This window comes from Lagopus muta, chromosome 3 (genome assembly GCF_023343835.1).
Source record: "Lagopus muta isolate bLagMut1 chromosome 3, bLagMut1 primary, whole genome shotgun sequence".
Taxonomy (NCBI): Eukaryota; Metazoa; Chordata; class Aves; order Galliformes; family Phasianidae; genus Lagopus; species Lagopus muta.
Genome location: NC_064435.1, coordinates 53,739,650 through 53,763,139, shown reverse-complemented (window position 1 = coordinate 53,763,139; position 23,490 = coordinate 53,739,650).

The following is a 23,490-nucleotide window of genomic DNA, read 5'->3' as shown; positions in this document are numbered from 1 at the left end:
AAACATTGATAGAAATTATTTCCAAACTTTGCTGTGCTGAGAGAAAGTTTCTTCTGCAGAAAACTGGCAGTCAGGAAGCCTTAACACAAAATTTAGCAGGACTTGAAAAAAAAAAAGTTTAGTAGGCTAGCATAATATCAGCTACTTTATGTTAGTGTTAATGTTAATGAAACTGGACAGCTACTGAAATCTGTGCATATATCTATTTGGTTTCTGATAATGCTAATATTATATCAGTGTTCATTTAATACTATATTTATCTTTTAAGTCCATAGCTAAGAAGAGAAGACTAAGCTAGGCAATTTCTTTCTATTCTTTCTCCATCTTCTTCCCTGTTTTAATGAGAAGTACTTCATATTAGAATATACTAACCACAACGTATTTCATGATAGAAAGTTAATGGCAGGAGAAAATTCTGTCTTACACAGTTAAGAAAATGTCACTTGGTGTGAAAGATTAGAGAAATTTCATCAACATAGTCTAAAGAAAAGGTTCACTGCATGTAGGTGATGGATTACTCTTGTAATGCCAGGCAGAGTTCATTAGTTCTTGTGCCTTCAGGGCCTCATTCCAGGTTTGAACTCTCACATGACAATACAGATTAGGGATAGGCAGGGTTGTACTGACATATGCAGCCCTTGCTGTGCAAAACAGCCATGCAACTCCAGCAAGTGGCAGAATGTTCCTCAGTTTGAGGAGGCTCTGTGACGCACAGAAGGCATCCTGCTGCTAAGTCATTTGGCTGAACTGACAGCTACTGGTGACTGTATCGCTCTAATGCATGTTTGATTCTTCCAAACACAGTTTCCCATTAAGTTACAAGGCAGTTTTAATTTTTCATCCAAGCATTTATTAAATAAACTCAGCCAAGTCCAATGATAATTTACCTGTGTCTTTGCTCTCACAGTTTGTTGATTTTTTTTCTTCTTTTTTCTCTCCTGGAATTAATCTTTGCTAAGACAGTGCAGCTGTTCTTGTACTTTCACTTGGAAAGTAAAAAGACACTTGGAGATTTAATGCTGTGTAACATACCTATCTAGGCTGAGCTTTTCAGGGTCTGTGTGCATATTTCCTTTCAAGGACTGATGGTAGAAAATCTCTTATTCCGTATAATATTTTCTGCTCATTTACGGTTTAATTAATTCATTCTTTTTCTTGACAGTCACTATACTGTATAAGCTATAGACTTTCTGAAGTCATACCTGTGTTGTGATGACTTCCCATGCATTTCTAGGAAAGCTCCTTCCAACCTGAATAAAATGCTAAATTTTCTGTTGTTAGAATAAAATGAATAAAATTCTTTCCAAACAGAGAATTCACACCTTTATAAATATATTTCTAAATTATCAGTAGTTGTCCTTACATATGATCTGCTCATACCTCCTACTGTGATATTGTTCCAGCCTCATTCATCCAACCACCACAATTTTCACAGATTGTAGCCAAAAGTTTTGTATTACCCCCTAACACATTTTCCCTTACAGTAATCCTTCCCATGTCTTTTTAAACCACTTTAATCTCTGAATCAAGGCCTGAAAGTGCATATAGGAAACTGCAGCTATTGCAGCAACCCACATTATCATTCTCAAGTTAGCCACTCAGATAGTAGGTAGATTAAAACCATCACAGCAAAGAATGCAGGCAGGACAGACGTCTGGGCATTTATTTGATTTCTTAGAATTGTTTTCCATCTTATGCCAGGTTTATCATAGCTGTGGCTTATTTTGCATAACAGTGAATTATTGACTCTATATCAGAATGTGATCAGACGAAGTGCAGAAACTAGGTAACACCAAGAGGCTCTACCTTGTAAATACAAATTGTAATGGTCAAGCAATGGTCACTACAAGAGGGCAACCTTGTAAAACAAGTAAAACAGATTTTAGAAGTAAAAAATAAAAATAAATCAATGAAAAGAAACAACACAAGAACAGATTGTGCTAAGAAAATGTATATTGCAGAGGCAATATGAGCCAACATTGTCACCAATTAAGTGGTGATTTGAGAAAGACTGGCCCTTACTGGCTCCTGGTTCTCCATTACACACAGCAGAATTTTGAACAGGTTAAAATCATCTCTATACAATTTTCTTCTAGTTTCTTCTGCTGTCATCAATGCAAGTTGAAATCTAAATTTAACAGACAGAATTATAAAGAGAAGACAAAACGGGGTAAGGAAAGTGAAAAGTAACTTCTTCTCAGACCAAACTCCATGATGTCTCACAAAACAGGCATGCCTAAACACTCAAACTGCCAGCTTAGTAATGCTTAGTCACAGCGAGCCTCGCCTGCTTTTTTTTCCTAAAAGAGCTTTATATTTTTGTCTGTGGTGCTACATCTGTGCTCTCTGTTACTGTCAGTTTTTTATTGGATAATAGGGAATTGTTAGCAGGGCTGCAATCATTCAGTTTCTTTTTTCCTTATCCTTCACCTTTCTCCTTGGATTTTGCATTGCTCTGACTAGCCTCGCCATGATTCATTTGATTACAGCTCTTACCTCTCAGCTGAAATAAACTTACCTTCCTTTCTGATACTTTGTGTATCTTTTTACACAAAGATATTTAAAATGTTTTTTTACAATTCTGGTGTTAGACAAATGTCTAAGTAAGCTACATAAATTTCTTTAAATAAAAGCATTAAAAATCAAGAGATTTGACATTACATTACTAAAAGAAAAGAGCTTCTAAACATTACTTTCTTGTCCTTTCATTTAGTTTTGGTATACAAATGAATGGAGGGAAGAAAAAGAGCACACACACACACACACAAAAACGTTCTGCCCATAGATACATAGTTTCTCTTTACAGTATTTTATAATATTTTTTTTGTTATTATTTTGTATGAAAGAAGCAAAAAGGTATGTTCCTACCTACTTATCCTTTTATAAATCAAACTTTTTAAACAGAATTATTAATCTCTTGGTATTTGTATTCACAGCAGACATGCCCCAAAGTCACTGTAAATCTATTATTAGCTGTATGATATAAAATGTAATAACAAGGAAACACTGGAACTCGGAGTGTGTTGGGCACACATTACAGGGAAACAGATGACATTGGGCATAGCCCTCACAGTATCACCCTCACAGTAATAGAATTGACTGATTGCTTATTGTCATGCCTGCAGAAAGCAATTATCTATACAAAGCTTTTGGGATTTGGAGATACAAGTGAAATAAATAATAGTCTTAAAGGAACAAGTCATACAACTCACTGACTTTTTAAAAGTTTTAGAATCCAATTTTAACAGGAAACTTAAAATTCACTTTCTATGAGAAAAGAGACCAAATAATTGCCTTCCACTCTCACCTAAGTAAAAGGAAAATAGGACACATTTCTTTAACAAAACCCACAAAGGCATTAGTATTTTTCACTGAATTTTGTATAGAAGGAATTTTAAAAATGGAAACAGGAAAAAAAAAAGAAAAAAGAGTAAACTCTATCTTCCATTATTCATTCAATCCGTGTTATAATGGGATCCAAAGTCACTGCATTTAGTTTCATAGTCTTGAGTTATGCAGTGGGAATCAAATGCCATAAACAGTTAATATCCTCTGCACCAGAATACAGATGAATAATAATTAAAACCAGTATTTCCCACAGGGAACATAACAAGACCTGTAAGTAAGACTAAGTATTCTCTTCAATCTGAGAAATTTAAAACCAACAAATGTCATAATTAATTCAACTGAAACTTAATATAAATTCTACAGACAGTGATAGGCGCACAGTTCTGAGTAGTGCAAGGCAAACATGATGAACATGGTACAGTTACAGCCAAAACTTAAAAATTTATAATAGAAAATATTTATTTTCCCGTTGAATATTTTTAATCAGTTTATATTTTTAGTTTTGCTTTGTTTTCCTCAGAGATGGTCATTCCTTGTATTAGCCACGTATTTTAAATATCTGTGCAGCATTCTTTTTTGTTTTCTCTTTGACTATTAATCTTTTTTTTTTTTTTCCCTAACTAGATAAAAGAGAAAGAAGAAACAAAAGCAAACAAACAAACAAACAAACAAAAGACAGTTGCAAGGGTAAACTTCCAAGTCCTTAGCTTCTTATTTTCCTCTTAATTCTGGCTTAGAGAATTGGAGTTTACCATAACCACAGAAACTAGATAATCGATTATATGCTCTTTATGCACAACTTTTATTATGTTTTATTTTAATTCGCTGATTCATTCTTTATTTCAGAAGGGTTAAAATTTGTTTCAATTTTATGTCCCCAAAACACAATTTTCTACTAACTGAAACAATTAGTCTACTCCCAGAGTTATTATAAATGGAGAAGAACAAACATGCAATGAAGTGAACAGAAATATTTTATAAGGTAAAACATAGAAATATGAATTTATTCATTTAGTAAACAGATATTTCCACCTATTTGAGTAATAGATGGATTTTTTTTTCCTTTGTTCATCGTAGTCAAAGGTAAAAAAAATTAAATAAGTTTGATGTCTACTTAGCCCCCAGCATTTTTTTTTTTTTTTGTGATAGTTTTAGATAGATCAGGAAACAATCAGTGCTCTTTACATTATTCTCACGTTAGGGTACCTCTTTGCCCTTCACATTATGCCCTTTGATGGTAACTACAGGTGGTTCCAGCCCTTTGTGGACTGAGGGTTTGTACAGTAGAGGTTAAGCACACAGATATGATGGTTAGTTCCGCAACTAGTTTGTTAAACTCTCACTTAGCTTTTCTCTCAGATATGTCATTGTTTTACAAAAAGAAAGTAGAAATCTTTTAAAAGTGTACATTCAAACATTGAGTGTAGGCTGAATTCTTCTCAATTCTTGACTTTATCCAGTCTCAAGGACTTGTAGGCTTTTTCCAAAGGGTTTTCTACTGTTCAACTACACTTTCTTAGGATATAAACTATAGCCCAAGCAACAAAGAAGTGTAGTATTCTAAAGTTCTTTTGATAACAACAGTAAACATATCTGTGTATTTTTAAGTCTTATCTTAAATGAATAGAATTTGTGCATGTCACAAATGAGAAAACTGCAGTTTAAATAAACAGCTTCTTCCTCAGAATGAAGAGCTGCCATAGAGGCACTGTGATACAATGTAATTAATGTTCAGACCACCAAAAGAATACTACATTTTCTGAAAACGCTATTTTCACTATATGTAGTATCTAATCAAGAAAAAGAAGTTATTTATAATTCTCCAGATCTTTTGGCCATAAATAATCAGAAGGCTGCTAAGTAGTGCTCTGGAACAAACAAGTACCAAAAGCTGAAAACAGCCAAATACCTTGGACTTTCATAGACTTGCTAGAAGAATTTTAAATAACAGTGAGCAGCAAAATAATTATTTTTTTTTTCTATTTGTTTCAGTAGTTGCAGAATGGGGGTGCACTGCCAAAAGTATTATGGATTCTAATATGCATTTGATTTAGTTTCTTTCCCTTCTCCTGTAACATTAACCACATTATTTTGAACAGAACAAAATAAATTAAAAATATATAAAACAAAATAGAGCTTCAAGCCTTATATGGAATAAAAGGCTTTTGTATGGAAAAATAGTTGTAACTTCAGGAGCTTTTTGTATGGCAAAATTAATTGGAAGACGGTACTGTGAGGAAGACCATGAGAGTACTGCATTAGCGCACACCACAAGTGTTAGAAGAAGGTTGCTAATTTCAATGTTCATAGAATCATAGAATGACCTGTGTTGAAAAGGACGTCAAAGATCATCTAGTTTCAACCCCCCTCCCTCCCTCAGTCAGGGTTGGTAATCACCAGACCAAGCTACCCAGAGCCACATCCATCCTGGCCTTGAATGTCTCCAGGGATGGGGCATTCGCAACATCCTTGGGCAACCTGTTCCAGTGCGTTACCACCCCCTGTATGAAAAACTTCCTATAATAACTAACCTAAGCCTTCTGTCTCAATTGAAAACAATCCACTCTTGTGTTTGTTTCCTTCGAGGATGGAGACAATAAGCAAGAGAGCTGTTTGAAGTTAGAGATGGAAGAAGTAGCCCAAAACCAGGGAAACTTGATATTTCTGGACTGTATCAGTTCAAATAAGTTATTATTCAGTCTTTCACATTCACCAGAACATAAGGTTCTGATGGAAGCAAAACTTTCTCAAAGTCTTTAATGGAAAAAAAAAAAGTTATTTTTCATGACATTTATGACCAGGAAAAAAAGTAGTAAGATAGTAAGAAAAAGTGGATAATTTTTTTTTTTTTTGTGGATTTTTGATGGAAATGTGCAGCCAAACTATAATGGTAAGCATGCTTTTGAAAATTGTACATTGTTTTATGCATATTTGATATTAACTGGAGAACAAGTCTTTTTAGGTTTCTATTTTGGAATAGAAGATATACAATTAGAGATACAGAGTTTTGCTCTTTATGTTGTGCACAGATATTGTCCACTTTAACTGTTTCAATGAAGAACTGTTGGAAAACTTCTACACTACTACTTCTTTACCTGGATTCAGATAAATACTTTGAGACCCTCCTTTTTACTCTGCATCATAAACTGGCACTGTAAGTATGCAAGTTCAACAGCATCATCCAATGTAGTGTTTAGTGTTTTCCATCTGCTTAAGTTTAATACTTTACAAATGAGATCACCATCAGCAGTTTCAGGGAGAAAGAACACACACTATATTATATATAAATATATAACATAAACTATTATACAAAGTATATAAACTGTTTACTATAAAGTATGTAGGCTACTGCATTTCAGATTTTTTTTTTCCCTTCAGTTTCTTGTGGCTAAAAACCTGGAGTTTCCATACTTATAACCAAGCCTCAAGGATGTTTCAGAAAGGTTTGATGTTTTGCTATGTTTTTTTCAAATGCTTTATTGTACTGTTCAGAAGGTCCTGTTACTTGTGGCTTTTTTATGTACTTCAGAACTGAATTTCAATCTGTCTCCTGGTGCTCTCTTGTGTATGAGTCCAAGATTCATATGTAATACAGCTCAGTGTCAGAAAGTCTCATCAGAAAGTCAGGCAGACCTTAGGGCCGTATGGACCCCTCATTCCTCCAAGCAGAAAGAAGAGTTCAAAGCCTGGTGACTGAGCAGTCTGTAAGATATCTGAAAGAGTGGAAAATGGTTGATGTTTCTTTTATAGTCTGTGTTGTTCAGTTGTAGTCTGACTTTCAAGAATGAATCATTGGTTTTCTATCAGTTTTTCTGTTGTCTTTTTTTTTTTTTTTCTGATTCTGAAGAAATTATAGCAGTTAATATGGAAGTAAAGGAAGTGGAGCACTATAGGTAAAGCACCATATTCTTTGATGCTGTCTTTCACAATATCCTGGACAAAACATCTACAATACACATGATACTAAATTAGGAGGACCTATTGATTCCCTTGAGGACAGAGAGACCTTTCAGAGAAACCTTGATAAATTAGAGGGCTGGAATGTGAAATTTAGCAAAAATGCTGGATTCGGCACCTGGGAGAAATACATACCAATTGGGGGACAAGGAGATGGAGAATAGCCTTACAGAAATGATCTGGGGGTTCTGGTTGAAGGCAAGTTGAACATGATTCAGCAGTGTGACCTAGGAGCCCTAAGGTCCAACTGTACATTGTGTGCATCAGGCCCAGCTCTATCACCAGGTGAAGAAAGGGGTTTTTCCACTCTGCTGTGTGCTGTCAGGCCTTACCTTGAGCACTGCATGCAGCTTTGGGCACCAAAAAGGCATGTGGAGGGCAGTGCTTGTGCCCAAGGGCAGCCTTTCTCTCTGTCTAGCAAAGTGACACAGGGGCACCATCACCCAGGAAAGTATTCCAGATTCTCCTCCATCTTCCACAAGTATCTCTCAGGTCACAGAGTCTCCACTCCCAATACAGCCAGGCATGTCCATATGTACCTGTACCAGGGTGTGCTTATCCCTTCAAAACTGATATGACACATGGATATGCCCACTCACAGGAAAGGCATGAGACCAACTCATTCCTGTCCTCTAGCAAATGATGAGGAGGAGCTCATTGAGCCCATCTTCCTTCAGAAGATGCTGAACTGAACAACCGTGACCAACATCCTAAGAATAGGATGGGGACCAGTCATGCCCACTGTTCAGAGAACGGTACCAAAGTTTTGTTCAAATTCGGAGAACAGGAAGAGGCCATATCACACCAGTCATCTTGAGAATGGTGTAGAAGCCTTAACAGAATGCCAAGAGACTGAGGCATGACAAATATCCAGAGAACAGTGTGTAGACAAGACATGTTGACTGATCAGAGAACAACAAGTAGCACAAATATGATGATCATTCAGAAAACAAGACTGGCAATGTTCATGGTCACTGAACAGACAGCAACATGGGACACAGGCATGGCCATCATTAAGAGAATGTGTGAAACTAAGTCATGCCCACCATTCAGAAAACAGTCTGGAAATGAATTGTGTCTGCCATCTAAAGAATGGCATGGCCACCATTCAGAGTGCAGTGTGTAGCGCAGGCATGCAGATCACTCAGGAAGCAGCATGGGGCACCAGCATGGCAAATATTCAGAAAATGGCAGGGAAGGAAGACAATTACAAAAGTCAGAGAACAGAAAGAGGTCAACTCATTGTAAGAGAACAAGATTCCATAAATAAGGTTGCTGTGGTTTTGTGTAGGGTTTCTGGGGGTTGAAGCATGAGAGTTGTGTGGGGTTTACCTTTTATCTTCTGTGTAAATGCAACAACTTGACTGTAAACAAAAGTTGGGCAGGTGCTTTAGCTTACCAAATGAAACAATTGTGGTCTTCTATAGTATCTGATATCAAATAAGAATAAAGAATAAAGTTATGGAAGAAAAAAAGAAGCAGATGATGAATTTCTCCTAAATACCAATGTTTCCTCAAGCAATATATCTAGAGTATTCTTTGTCATCTCAAACACAGGTTCATAGGATCATAGGGTTGGAATGCAAAGAAGGAGATCATCCAGCCCAATCTCTTTCTAAAGCACAATCATCTCTGAATGTGTGTGTTTTCAAGAAACCCTCCCACTTCTTTTTATGCAAACCTTCACCACCATTTACAATTACAAAGCTTTTTAAAATAATTACTTTTTTTTTTCCCTTAGCAAACAAAGGTGGGCTATGAAGATGGTGCAGGGTCTAGAGAGCTGTGTGAGGAGTGGCTGTGGTCATTTGGTTCAGTCTAAAGAAGAGGAGACTGAGGGGAGGCCTCATGCTACAGCTTTCTCACAACGGGAGTGGAGGGACAGTTCTAATCTCTGCTTCCTGGTAACAGCAACAGGATCTGAGGAAATGGCATGGAGTTGTGTCAGGGGAGGGTCAGGTTGGATGTTACAAAGATGTTTTCACCAGAGGGTGGTAGGCTCTGGAATAGGCTCCCCATGGCAATGGTCACTGCCAAAAGTTGCTATAGTTCAAGAAGCATTAGGACAATGCCCTCAGACATAGAGTTTGAAATTTGAGTGGACTTTTATGGAGTCAGAAATCAAACTCAATAACCCTTGAGAGTTCCTTCTACCTCAGGATATTCATTAGTGCCTCTGAACTGTGCAGTGTTTGCTGAAGTAAAATATGATGCCATTTAATGGTCATAGATATTTTGTTTTCTAAAAATAGCAAAATGTCTAGTGAAGCCTGCAGGCATTAATGTTAATTTAAGTTGAAGCTTTCTGTACATACCAATGAGAAATAAAAAGAACTTGTATAGCTTTCATTAGTCCCCTTTTTACTTCAGATGCTACTTAAAAAGTTTTGTAAAGGATTACATTGAAAAAGGCAGTTTTTCCCAGCTTAACTTTCCTGATGCACACCAAAGATACTAGTGCTATATGGAAATAGTAGGGTCAAAAATAGAGTGTAGAAGCTATGTAGAAACCAAATTATTTCATTGTGAATGAAAGATTACAAGTATAATTCCCTTAGTAATATACAACAATTAATAGCCAACCTTTCTGAATCTGAACAATTATGTTTTCTGAAAAAATTTAAGATCCATTCTGTGTGAGCCATTAACCACTAATGAAGTAGGCACTGATGACTGTAGAAAGATCTTTATCAAAAAGAAACTTTGATAATTTGAAGGTGGTGATAAATTAAAAATGGGGAAAAAGGGAAGAAAACAAAACAAAACAAATAATGAAAAGTGCACCTATCTTGACCAGTAGTTCTGTACAACTTCCCAAACAGTAGATGAAAATTTAACCAGATATCTGCATTTCATTTTTAAGTAATCTTGCACACCCTCATTCATCACTGAGGCATATTTACTCATTCCCTTACTATCTTTTCTGTCACTTGTTTTATCTAACTCTCGAAGAGACCTAGACATCATTATACTCCAGCTTCTACTAGCCAATATACTGGAAGGTCAGCAACATTAAATATACCTGATAAAAGAGAGACAGTCAGTGTAAATGTCCCAGACATTGTAAGCATAATTAAGGGCTAGGTCACTGATGTGATTGACAGCCAAGACAAGGAGGAAGAAGAATGAGGATTTTGTATGTCACCCAAGTGAAGAATAGCAGTCACCAACTTCACTGTCATGAGAACTTCCATCTTTTAAAGTTAATAAATGCTCAACACTTGAAAATCCCTTTATGCAGAAGTTAAATGAATAAAGACTATTTCCACTGTAATAAGCACTGTTGAATCATTCTCATTGTCAGTCGTTATCTACATTGATGGTAAAAGGATTTTTCTCCATTGACCCAATCTCCTGCCATCTAAGTAGTCATCTGCCATGAATTTTAACTATTATTGATGTCAAAAGACCAAAATTCATATTATCATTTAATGTTGTCTGATATGAGAGAAAACATAATTGAATTCTAAAAAAGTAATTTCACATTCTGTGAAATGATTGCTGCCTAGATGGCAGCTATAACGCCCAAAGAGATGCTGCAGTTCACACAGAAGAAGAAATGATAAATAATTCGGAAGACTTTTATTTTAGGACAAGCAGGGCTTAGGTGACTGTCCCTTTCTACCCTGTCCTTATGAGGCCCTGTTTGGAGCACTGCATTCAAGTCTGGGGCCTCCACCACAGGAAGGATGTGGAGCTTTTGGAAAGGGTCCAGAGGAGCGCCACAATGTTGATTAGAGAGCTGCAGCACCCCCCCTATGATGCTAGAGTGAAGGAGCTGGGCTTGTTCTGTCTGGAGAAAGCAGTGAGGAGACCTTATTTCAGCCTTGCAATAGTTAAAGGGAGATTATAAACTGGAGGAAAATCAGCCTTTTACATGGGTAGGTAATGACAGGACAAGAAGGAATGGTTTCAAACTGAAGGTGGGAAGATTTAAATTGGGTGTTTGGGGGAAGTTTTTTAGTGAGAGAGTGATCAGGTGCTGGAACATGTTGCCCAGAGATGCTGTCAGTGCTCCATTCCTGGAGGTGTTCAAGGCCAGTTTGGATATAGGATCCTAATCTAATCTAGTACTTGATCTAGCAGTTGGCAACCCTGCCTGTGGCAGGGGGATTGGAACCTGATGATCCTTGAGGTCCTTTCTAACCCAAGCCATTCTGATTCTGATTCCATTATTATTTTCACTATCATGAACAAAAAGGGATAACTCAGGGTTAATGTAACAAAGCAATTTAGAAGGTTGTGTTTATACTGATAGACTGCTTACATAGCAGCATATCATAAAAACAGATAAACATCATGACTTCTGAACTGTTGTAGCTGTGCATCAATACTTCAGTTCAGTGCCTCTTAGTGATGACCTCAATTAAAATTTATATGTCCTCATTATGTTTAGAACAAAGCTGTCACAAACAGTTTCTGGTATAGAAAGACTAAATTCACTTAAGCATTTTGCTTAATCTTGAAGCCAGTAATCATCTGTGAAAAAAAAAAGACATTGTATTTTCAGCCAACATTCATGCAGATAAAGGAAACTTTCCTCAGTGTGTAAAAATATGGTGGTCTTGAGTCTGGAAAGAATCTCAAGACAACCTAAACTCATATTTGTTTAAAATATAAAATAAAATATTTGTTAGAATTTTACTGCAAAGAACCATTGAGAACAAGCAATAAAGACATTAAATGCTAAATGCAGATTTCCCTGTTTGTATCTTCCAGAGAAAAGACATTCATAGATACTGATATATACCAGACCCATGAGCTGCATAACATAAAGATTGAACCATATATGCAGAAGAAGAAGGAATTGTAACTTTTATATAGCAATCTATTGGTTGGAATGCAGTGATGTGGTTTCCTCAAGAAGGTTTTTTAGACTCTCAATGAGAATATATGACATTACAGCTCCATTGCATGTTTCTATCAGATAAGCAAGGGTCCAAGAACCTACTTACATAATTACTATATTTAAAAAATTGCATCACAATCTTTTTACTTAAAAAGCAAAACAACCAACCAAAGCAACAAAACAAACAAGCAAAAAACCAAAACTCCTTGATCACATCTTTAAAATAGATATTGCAGGTGGTAGGGATGCTTCTGAAAATTATTCAGGACTGTAGTATATTAGAGATAAATCTTCCCCAGGCTGCAGTGTTCATGTATTCTTCCATGAAAAGTATGTAGTGCTTCACACATATCTAGCTCTGACTTCTGTTCTAGGTCCGGGTTCAGCAATGAGCAACCCTAGGCATTCATTCTTGAGTTGTACTCGAGTTTGAAGTTTTGTGGTCCTAATTCTGAGGCATCAGTGTCTTCATCAGAGAACATTAAGGAGACTCTGCTCTGTATTGAATATAGAAGAATTCCCAAACAAGGAAAATACTTAATGTATTATGGGAGAATATAAATATTGCTTCATTAACTTCAGAAAAAGCGTCCACAGATAAGCAAGAAAAATAAGAATTTCATCTTCCTTGACTTATGCACAGTTAGTTGCTTTCATAAAATTAATCGTATTCATAAATCTCTTCAAGTTGCATCTGTTTCTCTTTGACAGCATTTGCAACCAGAAATTTGAGACAATGGCTCACAACTGAAGAGTAGCCAGGTTTGTTCTAAAAAAATTACAACTGAATATGGCATTGCTATGGAATCTGTAACTCAATATAGAACCTTTGTGTTTCACTTCACGCTTTTCTGATGGAAATATCAGTTGTCTTTAAATGTTATTAATTTCTCCCTTGCTATTTGCTTAGGATTCATTTATTTAGAAGCTAAGTTTGCATATATTAATCTCAACATATTTTAGTCAGAATCCAAGTCTGATACATATAAAGACTGTCTCCAGCGTCACGCTATCTGTAAATCAAAAACTATATATTTTTATGGAAATGATTTATGCAAAACAGCTATTTCATCCAAAATAATAGTCACATGAGAAAGAAATAACAGAGAAAGAGGCCTGAGAACGCATGGCAGGAACACAAATGCAATTACAATCAGCTTTTATTTGTCAGACTTAAAAATACAAAATGTACATTCACAAAAATAATCATAAAGCATAATGCCCCTGGGTTCCATTCAATTTTATTCCATTCCTTTCTGGAGAACACATAAATATGAAGAAAAAATAATTCAAAAACTAGAAAAAGTGCAAAAAAATGTGTAAAATATAAATCATTTATTTGAAACATTCAATTGCAGATCCAGTCAGATTTATTTAAAGCAAAACACCACCTCCTGCATATCCAATTAATGGTTGCCATGGCAAATAAGAGTTCCCACTGCACTGTCTTGTTGCAATATGCATGGCAATTGTAAGTATTACACTCAGAATATTTCCATAATGATATTAGCAGGTCTATCCAGCATCAGACAATTAATTTTGTGAAGCATCAGGTGTTCAATATTTATCCGCAAAAATTGAATATAAATATTCAAATATCACATTAAAATAGCTTTCTTTAAGCAGCATCATCATGCTTTCTCTCCATAAATATTTTCTTTACAATTTGTTTGAGATGGGAAATAGATTTTTTATGTTTTCTCTATGAAATGACCATGATCTCTACAATAGGATAATTTTTGAATAAGAGCTAGTTTTAAAATGTATTCAGATAAGGAACACCTTTCATTATTAAAAAAAGTTTCATTAACTAGCCTATATTAGCTTGTAAATGTGGTCCTCAATGAAATGCAACTTTACTTGATACTTGTTTTTTTTTTAAGTTTTTGTTGTTTTTGTTTTGTTGTTTTTTTTTTTTTTTCTGCAGGAAGACAGTTGGATCAGTCACCCTTAAGCACTACCAGACTTTGAAATGAGCAGGAATAGTTTTCTTCCTCAAAAGAATCCCATGCTAATAAGAAAGCCATCTACAGTGAATCAATTGGAAAAGTAAGGGCTAGTCTAAACTTTCTCTGCTTTGAGTACAGCTGTCTTTAAACTGCTGTGATCCAGAGCTCAAAATTTTTCCTTGAAAAAGATTTTCATGGTATTATTTTAAGCAACAAATTATGGGCTTTGCTGTAATCACTAGCTAACTCACAGTGAAGTTCAACCTGGAGAGATAACTCCCTCCAGGACAGAGCTGTCCTCTCCAGTCTATAGTATGATCTTTTACTGAGGCTCTCTGTGAAACTGGTGTGTGTGCTGAAACAGATGCCGAAAATAAGAGGAGACCCAAAGAATAAAAGCAATCAAGAAACTCTCTGGTTAAGTGAGGCTGGGATCATGGAGTTCAATACTATTCCCTTAGAACTGTTCCTGGGTTTCTGGACAGTGATAGTTTAAATCCACGAGTAATTTTGTGAGAAGATATTGGATCTCCAGGCAATTTTTTCCCTTTGAAGTGAGGAGCTTACTTATGGCATTATGGAATCATGCTCCTTCTTCAGCTTAACCTTTCAGTGAAAATGTCTTTACATAAGTAACCTTCATCTTTGAAATGACGTCAATCTCTGTCAGACAAATAAGAAATCTAACAAGGGGGAAAAATAGTTGGGAAAAGGGGAAAAGAATTCTGGACCAGGAACTGTCTGAGTTCATTGATAGGGCTTTTAACTAGATTTGAAGGGAGAAGGAGGTGACAGCAAGCCTGTCCCTGGACAAGGTTTGAAGTAGCGTAGATAAGTTAGAGGGACAAGGTGCTAGGGCGACCTTCAGCCTGCTGCATCGTATGATGGTGAAGGCAACAGGCAGACTAAAGATAGATACTTCAAAGGAATTAAGGAGTTATCCTTCAAGAAGATGGCAAGACCAGCTGCCCAGCTGAAGTGCCTTTGCACCTCCTAAGCATGCAGCTTGTTAAACAAACAGGAGGAGTTGGAATCTCCTGTCCTACTGGAAAACCATAATGTTGTCATCACCAAAACTTGGTGGGATGATTCCTATGACTCGAATGTGGCAACTGATAGCTACAAGCTGCACAGAAGGGACAGGCAAGGAAGGAGAGGAGGATGAGTCACCTTATACATCAATGAAGGAATAGAGTGTGAAGAGCTGTACCCAAAGAATGGACATGAGCAAGTTGAAAGCCTATTGGTAAGAGTTAGAGACAGAAGCAACAAAGGGAACCTTGTGGCTTGGGTCCACTACAGGCCTCCTGATCAAGCAGAGCCTGTTTATGAAGCCTTCTTCCTCCAGATATAGGAGGCATCGCATTCACTAGCTCTTGCCCTGTTGGGGAACTTCAACCATCCTGACATTTGCTGGAAAAGTAGCACAGTGAGTCACAGGTGATCCAGGAGGCTCCTGGAATGTTTTGAGGATAACTTCCTGAACCAGGGGAGATGCAATGCTGGACCTAGAGAACTGATAGTTGACATCAGGATTGGAGGCTACCCGGGCAGTAGTGACCATGCAATGGTGGTGTTCACACTCCTGAGGGATACTGGATAGGCAAAGAGTAAAATCAGGAAGATTAATTTTAGGAAAGCCAATTTCCTAATATTCAATGTGTTAGTCAACAAAAGCTCCTGGGAATCTGCCCTCAGCTACAAGGGAGTTGAGCAGAGCTGGCAGATCATTAAGGAAGCTTTCCTTAGGGCACAAGAATTTTCCATTCCCAGGCATTGGAAGCCAGAAAAGGAAGGCAAGAGAAAGGAATGTCTGAAGCAGGACCTGCTGATCAAATGTGGAGAGCAAGAAGAAAACACACAGGCAGTAGAAGTAGGGACAGGTAACCAGAGATGCTGCTAGACCATATAGGGATGAGGTCAGGAAAGCCAAGGCCCATCTGGAAGTGGCAAGGGGTGAAAAAAAAGATAAGAAAGGCTATGACAAGTAAATCAACAGGAAAAGGAATGTTAAGAAGGGCATACAGCTACTAGTGAGAAATACAGACAAGCTAGTAACTATGGACAAGGGGAAGACTGAGGTGCTCAACAACCACTTTGTCTTAGTCTTTACAAGTAATTGCTCTACAGACAGTCCTTGAACGGATGGTTCAGAAGGTGTGAACTGGAAGATTAATGTGTGTCCCACTGCAAATGAAGATCAAGTTCATGATCACCTGAAGAACCTAAACATTCATAATTCTATGGGTCTCAATGAGATGCAACCCAGAGTCCTGAGTGAACTGACTGATGTAGTCACCAAGTGACTCTTGATGGTATTTGAAAAATTACGGCAGTCAGGTAAAGGCCCTGGTGACTGGAAAGAAGGCATATTTAAGAAAGGTAGAAAGGATCACTCAGGAAACTACCAACCTGTTAGCCTCATTTCATGGCCAGCAGGTTGAGGGAGGTGATCCCGCCTCTCTACTGTGCTGGTGAAGCCTCATCTGGGATATGTCATCCAGATGTGGAGTCCTCAGTAAAGGAGAGATGTGGACACATTGGAGCACATCCAGATGAGGGCCGAAACTATGATCCAAGGGATGGAACACCTGTCCCATAAGGACAGGCTGAAGGAGCTGGGGCTGTTCAGTCTGGAGAAGAGAAGGCTTTGGGAAGACCTGATGGAGGCCTTTCAGTATCTAAAGAAGGGCTATAAGAAAGAAGGGGACAGGCTAATTAGCTGGGACTATTGTGACAGGACAAGCAGAAATGGTTTCAAAGAAAAAGAGAGGATATTTAGATTGGATATGAGGAAGAAGTTTTTTACCATAAGGGTAGCCCAGGTTGCTCAGAAACGTGATGAATGTCCCATTCCTGGAGACACTCAAGGTGAGGCTGGATAGGACTCTGAGCAACCTGATATAGATGTGGATGTCCCTGTTCATTGCAGGGGAATTAGAAAAGGTAACCTTTAAGGCGCCCTTCCAACTTAGATGACTCTATGATTCTATAATCACAGTAGAGCAACTTTGTTGAAGAATTAAGTGCAGGGATAACTGCTACAAGGCCAAAAATGAATCTCAAGGGCTGGTAAATTTTAAGAGGGTAAAATTATTATTAACTATTATTAGCAGTACTAGTAGTAATTCCGGTACTTTTCCTTTTTATCAATTTTTTTAAGAAAAGTTTTCATTCATGTGTATAGCAAAGAGAAATCATGAAGTCTCTGAAACGAGACTTGAGAGCTGGTCTCTTTTTTTTTAATTTTTTTTTTTTTCCAGAAAGTGTTCCTATGTCTATACTTTTTATTTGTTTTGTTTTGTTTTTCCTTATCCACAGTGTCACTTTGATAGCCTGAAGTGTAGTTTTGCATGAGAAAATATGATCATAATCTTTTTTATGCACATCTGAAGCCAATCAGAAACCAGATATTGGAAATGTATGTAAGTCTTGACTATTAGGTCAAAAATATTGAAAGGTTTGTCTTTCTTATGAAATACAAACAATAGTAACATAACAAACTCACTGAATGATAATAATTTATTAACCGGAAAATAAAACATAGACAATACAATATTATCTGATGTTTAGAAAATTTATGACTATCCTTATTTTCCATAAAAAAAAAAAAAAAGAAAAAAAAAAGAAAATATCAATAGCAATACTAAGGCTAACTGCAAAAATTCCATCTTTGCATAGTCCTTGAGTGCAACAAAAGCTGAATCTGGCTATAGGCAAGATAAGAAACATATGAAGCCATTCTCAGCATTTTCAGAATAAAATTTTTCAGTGCTTTTGTTTTAGTCTTTTGGCACGCACTGTAATCAATAACTTCATTCAGCAATATCCAGCAGTTTGATGGATCAAATTATTTTTTAAATGAATGAAACTACTTTTGCTTGCAGTAACTTCTACCACACCAGCTGTTACTGTTATCATCACTATCATTATCATTATCAACACAACTATAATTATATTTAGAAAGATAAATCAAGGGAATACAGCACTGGAAAAATTTAGTGCCAGGACATGGAGCTGTCCTTTACAGCTGATACTGGGGCAGTTTACTGCACTATGTTATTCAGTTCCTTTTTATATATTTACTAGATTTAATGCTGATTTATTATGTTTTTCTTATGAAAGGTGAAAATAAACAACTTGTAATTATTTGTTGATATTTTCTACATGAAGTAGGGAATCAGTTTTGATTATGTAAGTACTCTCATTGAATATGCTTCTTTCATTTAAAAGGGAGCACCTGCAACGCAGAAGACCCTGCTATTATTTCCATGTAATTTGTCTAGGTAAATATATGTTAAAAGCCAAATACAGAAATAGAAAAAGACACTCTATTCCACTGAATACTAATTGGGTACTTCTGAAATATGAGATTCAGTAATTTTGTTTGATGACTATTTGAGGTTAGGTATCCAGCTGAATTAATATGAACATAACACGGTAGACTGGGATGAAAGTGTAGGTTGGGAAAAGAAGGGGAAAATATTAAGTATTATAATCTATTCTTCACCTTCTATCCAGTAAGTATACATATATAATATATAGCAATATATAGCTTGGTAATGTGAGAGTAGCTACAAAACTAGAGCATCATTGAAATTCACATCTCGAATTCATAGGTTTAAATGTCACTGAAAACGTAAGTTTACTAAAACTTAAAATCTGACTAGCTGGTTCTCATTATCTTCACAGGAAACATGAATATGAAGATAAATTTTTGTTCATTCAAAAGGAAAAATAAAAGCACACGTAGTATAAAATAGTCTGTCTAGACTTCCCCTTCTAAATTCTTAGTTCTGAATGTTAAATGCTGGAACAAAATTACTGTAATTCTGGAGTGAAATTATAAGAACAATTATAATTTTTGTAAACTTCAAAAATATCAGGAATGTAGCTATCTTTTTGGTCACACAGAATTCTACATTAATTAAACGTATTTCTAAAGATTTCTTTTAAATTTCCCTGGACTTCACCACTACTACTATTAAGCAAAATAAAATATAATGAAATAAAACTTAAAAAAAACACCAACACCCACAACCCTCTAATCTTTAGTATTTCTTAAGTCCAATTGAGAAAAAAGCATGCAATCAAAGCACCAACACACTTTGGAAATACAGGCTTATATTGTACTGGAGGACTAAGCCTTCATTTCATGATATGTTAATATTAATGTAAATTCTTTCATGAATTTGAAAACCCAGTTACTAATTTACTCTGTGTTCAGACCTTAGGGATAAGAAGGTTTTAAAGAGGCAGTCATCTTCCATTTCCAAATCCAGATAGCTGAGATACCATGAAAATTTAAGAAGTTTTTTGAGTCCACACCAACAGATAGTTTTCTTCATGATCTCCAAGAGTATAAGAGGACTTAAAGAGAAACTTCTTTGGAAATGGAAATGGAAGTGGAACCCTTGCTAGGCTTCTGCTCCTGTGATAACTTTGAGAGCAAACATATTCCTTAGTTAGCATTCTGCATTTTATCATTAGATGTAAATATATGCATTTTTAACTTGCTTTTACATTATTATGTCTAATACTTAGTTCCATTGCCTCTTCCTCCCCAAAAAAGAAAAACAAATAACAAAAACAACAACAAAAAACACAAAACCTATTGTAAAAAGATATACTATCATAACAAAATTTACACATTTCACTTTCAGATTATTTCATTTAAATGTAAAAGTAATGGTTTGTGGAGTGAAAATTGAAGTTGTATAATCCAGTTACCCACTGACAGATATCAATATGAAAAAATGTTGCCAAATGTCTATTTGTCAGAAAATTGTAGTAGCTTTTAAACTGATTAAGTTTTTGCTTCTACAAAGTCACTGTTTGAAGACTGAACAGTACAAATGATGACAAAGATCTTGCATATCAGATCTTCATCTGAGAAAGAGAAAATTTCTTAGTTAATACCTAGTCTTTAATTGAATAATGCATTTAATATAAAATCAACAATGAAACACCTCAAATGTTGAAGAGATTGAATTATATATTTACATATCTTGTTCAAAAGGGATTAATTCATATAAGCAACCATTGTTCAATGTTGTCCCTAATTCTCCAGGAAGTATAAATAATGATTCACTTGGCACAGTTTTCTCTTATTCAGCCGTGAAGAAATAACATTAAAAGCTGTCTTAAGTCTGTTCACAGAAGGGTACTGAGTACAGTGATAGAATATATTTGGACTGTGAGCCATTACAATGGGAAATCCAGAACTATTTCTATCTGCAGAGTAATAAATGAAAAAATACACAAAGTTTTTCTCCCTGACTAGAAGAATGTCCTCCTCCTGCTCTTTTCAATTTTTCCACTGCCCCTTTTTCTTATTATCTCCTTACAGTCTTTAGGGCTTTCCCCGCTGTCAAAAATTAAAATATACCATTACTTACAGCACTTAAAAAAAAATAAAATTGACAGGAACTCCTGGGAATACTAATGTATTTTTCTCTTTTTCATCTAAGCCTTTTCAAACCATTTCTTAAGATCAAATTTAGCTACATGAGCTACATGCCTCACTAATATGAGCAATTGTCTTCCACATCATCACAGCTCCTTTACTGTGTGAATATTGCCTGGTCTTCAGAGAACTCATTTGAAGACTCCATTCTATCCCACGCTTGGTTAATGAAGTTACTGGTTGTAAGTGGTTATTTATGAATAATGCTGGTAAACCTACTCAAAAGAGCTAAAGCATTTCCTTTAAAAAATAAATTTGAAAAAATAGGCAGGAAGTTGACTGATCTGAGTGGATCATCCACCTATTAAGATCTGGATAGTATCCAAAGCGGGTCCACAAACTGATTTGCCAGCAATGACTTCACAAAGTAATCTGATTGAATTCAGAGAAGGAAAAATTAAAATGAATGAAGAAGTGAACTATCTGTGTTTAATCTTCAGTTTCATCAGAAATCGATTAACCAGCTGACTTTGGGTCCAAAAGAATTAATTATACTCAGTCTCCAGTATAATTAACAACACTATGGCCATCTCCCAAAATATTCATTAAACAGTCAGGAACAATATGAAATTCAAATTAAAATTGGGGAAGAGATTAAATAGAAGTAGTCATCTCTAAAAAGAATCATACTACGTATGAGATGAAATCATTTAAGCAATACAAAATATGGAAATACATTTTGTGTTACATTTAATTATCATTAATTCCAGCACTGCAAGCTGGCAGCTATTTTAAGCTCATTACAAAACTAAAATGGGCTGGAATTTTAATAGAAATCAATCCTCATTGGAATAATAGAAATATGATTCACTCTAGGAAGTTTAATTCTAAAATCCAAGTTTTATTTTTAATTTCTAAGTTTAACTGAGGATATTTGATTAAAAAACTAGGAAAGAGACACCTAGTTGAAAATGGAAGTGAGAAAAAGAGGGAATAGTGAAGATATAAATTGAATACCTGTTTTCGAATCCAAATTTTACGAACTTCTCAAACCTAGTGCCTATATCTTTTTGAGGTGAATAATACTGCCATTTGTCATATTGAATATGTTGGCAGGTTTCTCTATGTGAAATTCACCACTATCAATTTAGTTTTACCCACCTATATTTACACCATTTTTCTTCTGAATTTCCATATCATCTATCCAATAAAATCCAAGTATAGTTTCTTTGGATATTTTTCCCCCCCACTGTTGTAAGTATCACAAACTCTCTCATTTTATCCTTTTTTTTTTCAGAAAATAATTGATTATTATTAGTATTAGTATTATTAGCATTATTATTAGCTATTAGCACTATTATTAGCATTAGTAACTCATTTAATTCACATTTGTTTACTATTTCAACCTTTGATAAGTCTGTATCAAAAATAAGCTTGCATTTGTAGAAAAAATCTTGTTTTTATTCTTGGGGGAACATCATCATCCTGGATGTCAGCTTTTCTGGTCTTCAACCTGCTAGTTGGCTTTACTAAAAACTAATCCACAGGTATGATTTTACCAATGCATACAACACTGAACTTAAGTTCCGTTCGCATTTTTGTAGTTTCCAGCAATTTAAATTTGGTCTCATACAGGTTTCTGAGCCTCCGGAAATTTTAAAAAGACAAATTATCTTCATATAAACTTAGTAGACAAATTTTAAAATACTTATTTTTAAACTGTTATGCTTTATCACTCTTTTCTTGTATTCCAACACTTACACATTATAATCACAGAGTTTAGGGTAAAGTTTACAATTTATTCTTCTTTATACAGAAGAGTATAGGAAATGTTCAGGATATTTCTTCAAACTACTCTTTATGAATATATATATACATATATGTATTTAACATAATTTATATATATTTCTTTTTAAATAGGAAATGATAACAGTTTGAAGAAACTAGGCAAACAGAAAAATGTGCAGGATATGCAAAGAAACTTGTCTACCTCTTGAGGTAGACAATTTGTCTACATCTTGAGGCTTGAGGACAAAGCAGTTTATCAGTCTGTGCCTCTTAAGTTTTCACTCACAAACTCTGTAGTTACCAAGGCAGAACTTTTGTTTCAGAGGGATCATTTGCCCTCTTCTTATCACAGGTCACAGGTTCATGACAGTGGAAAAAAGAAAAAGAACTGCACCAGACATTTTCAAACAAGATCAGCATACTGAAACTAAGAGCACGATCGAAAACGTGTAAGACAAATGTCATAGGTGAAAGACAAAGGGGTAACAGGGCAGGAGTCACTCTACCAGGAAGGAACAAAGATGCAAAAAGGGCCACAGACTTTTACCAGGGCCACAGCCTTTAACCTTGTAAAACACTCATTTTCCAGCATGGAGCTAAAGGGAAAAAGCCTTGAGTACAAGCCAGCCAAAATGTGAGCCAGTTCTGACTAGAGACTTTTACTGTGCCTAAGCTGTCAATGCAGCATCCCAGAATGACACAGAGTAAACCTAGTGAGGATAGCTTTAAACCATGAACAGTATGGAAGGGAGCTAAAATTTCACACATGCACACACAAAATAAAAAAAATCCAGAAAGTAAATCATACAGGACATCAGGAAAAAGAGGGACCTCCAAAATGATAGAGTAAAGGTGAAGGCAGCCCACACTTCAAGTTTATGTACATGAGGAAGTATAGCTGGAGAAACAAGCAGGAGAAGCCAGAACAAATATTCACAGATCTGCAATATCACTGGGACAGTTTAATATTGTGGGACAGTTCACACAAATAGAGAAATTGATTACAGACCACCTAATTTGGATGAAAAAATAACCAAAGTCCTCCTTAAACATGGGAAAAGCCCTGATGTGTAAAGGACAAGACAAGAGAATGCCTCAAGAGGTGATGTCTCAGCCACTCCTGGAACAGAAGAGTGACAGGAGGGTACCCGATGCCCTCTTGTGCTAGGCTGGTGTTCAGTCTCTAAGCCAGT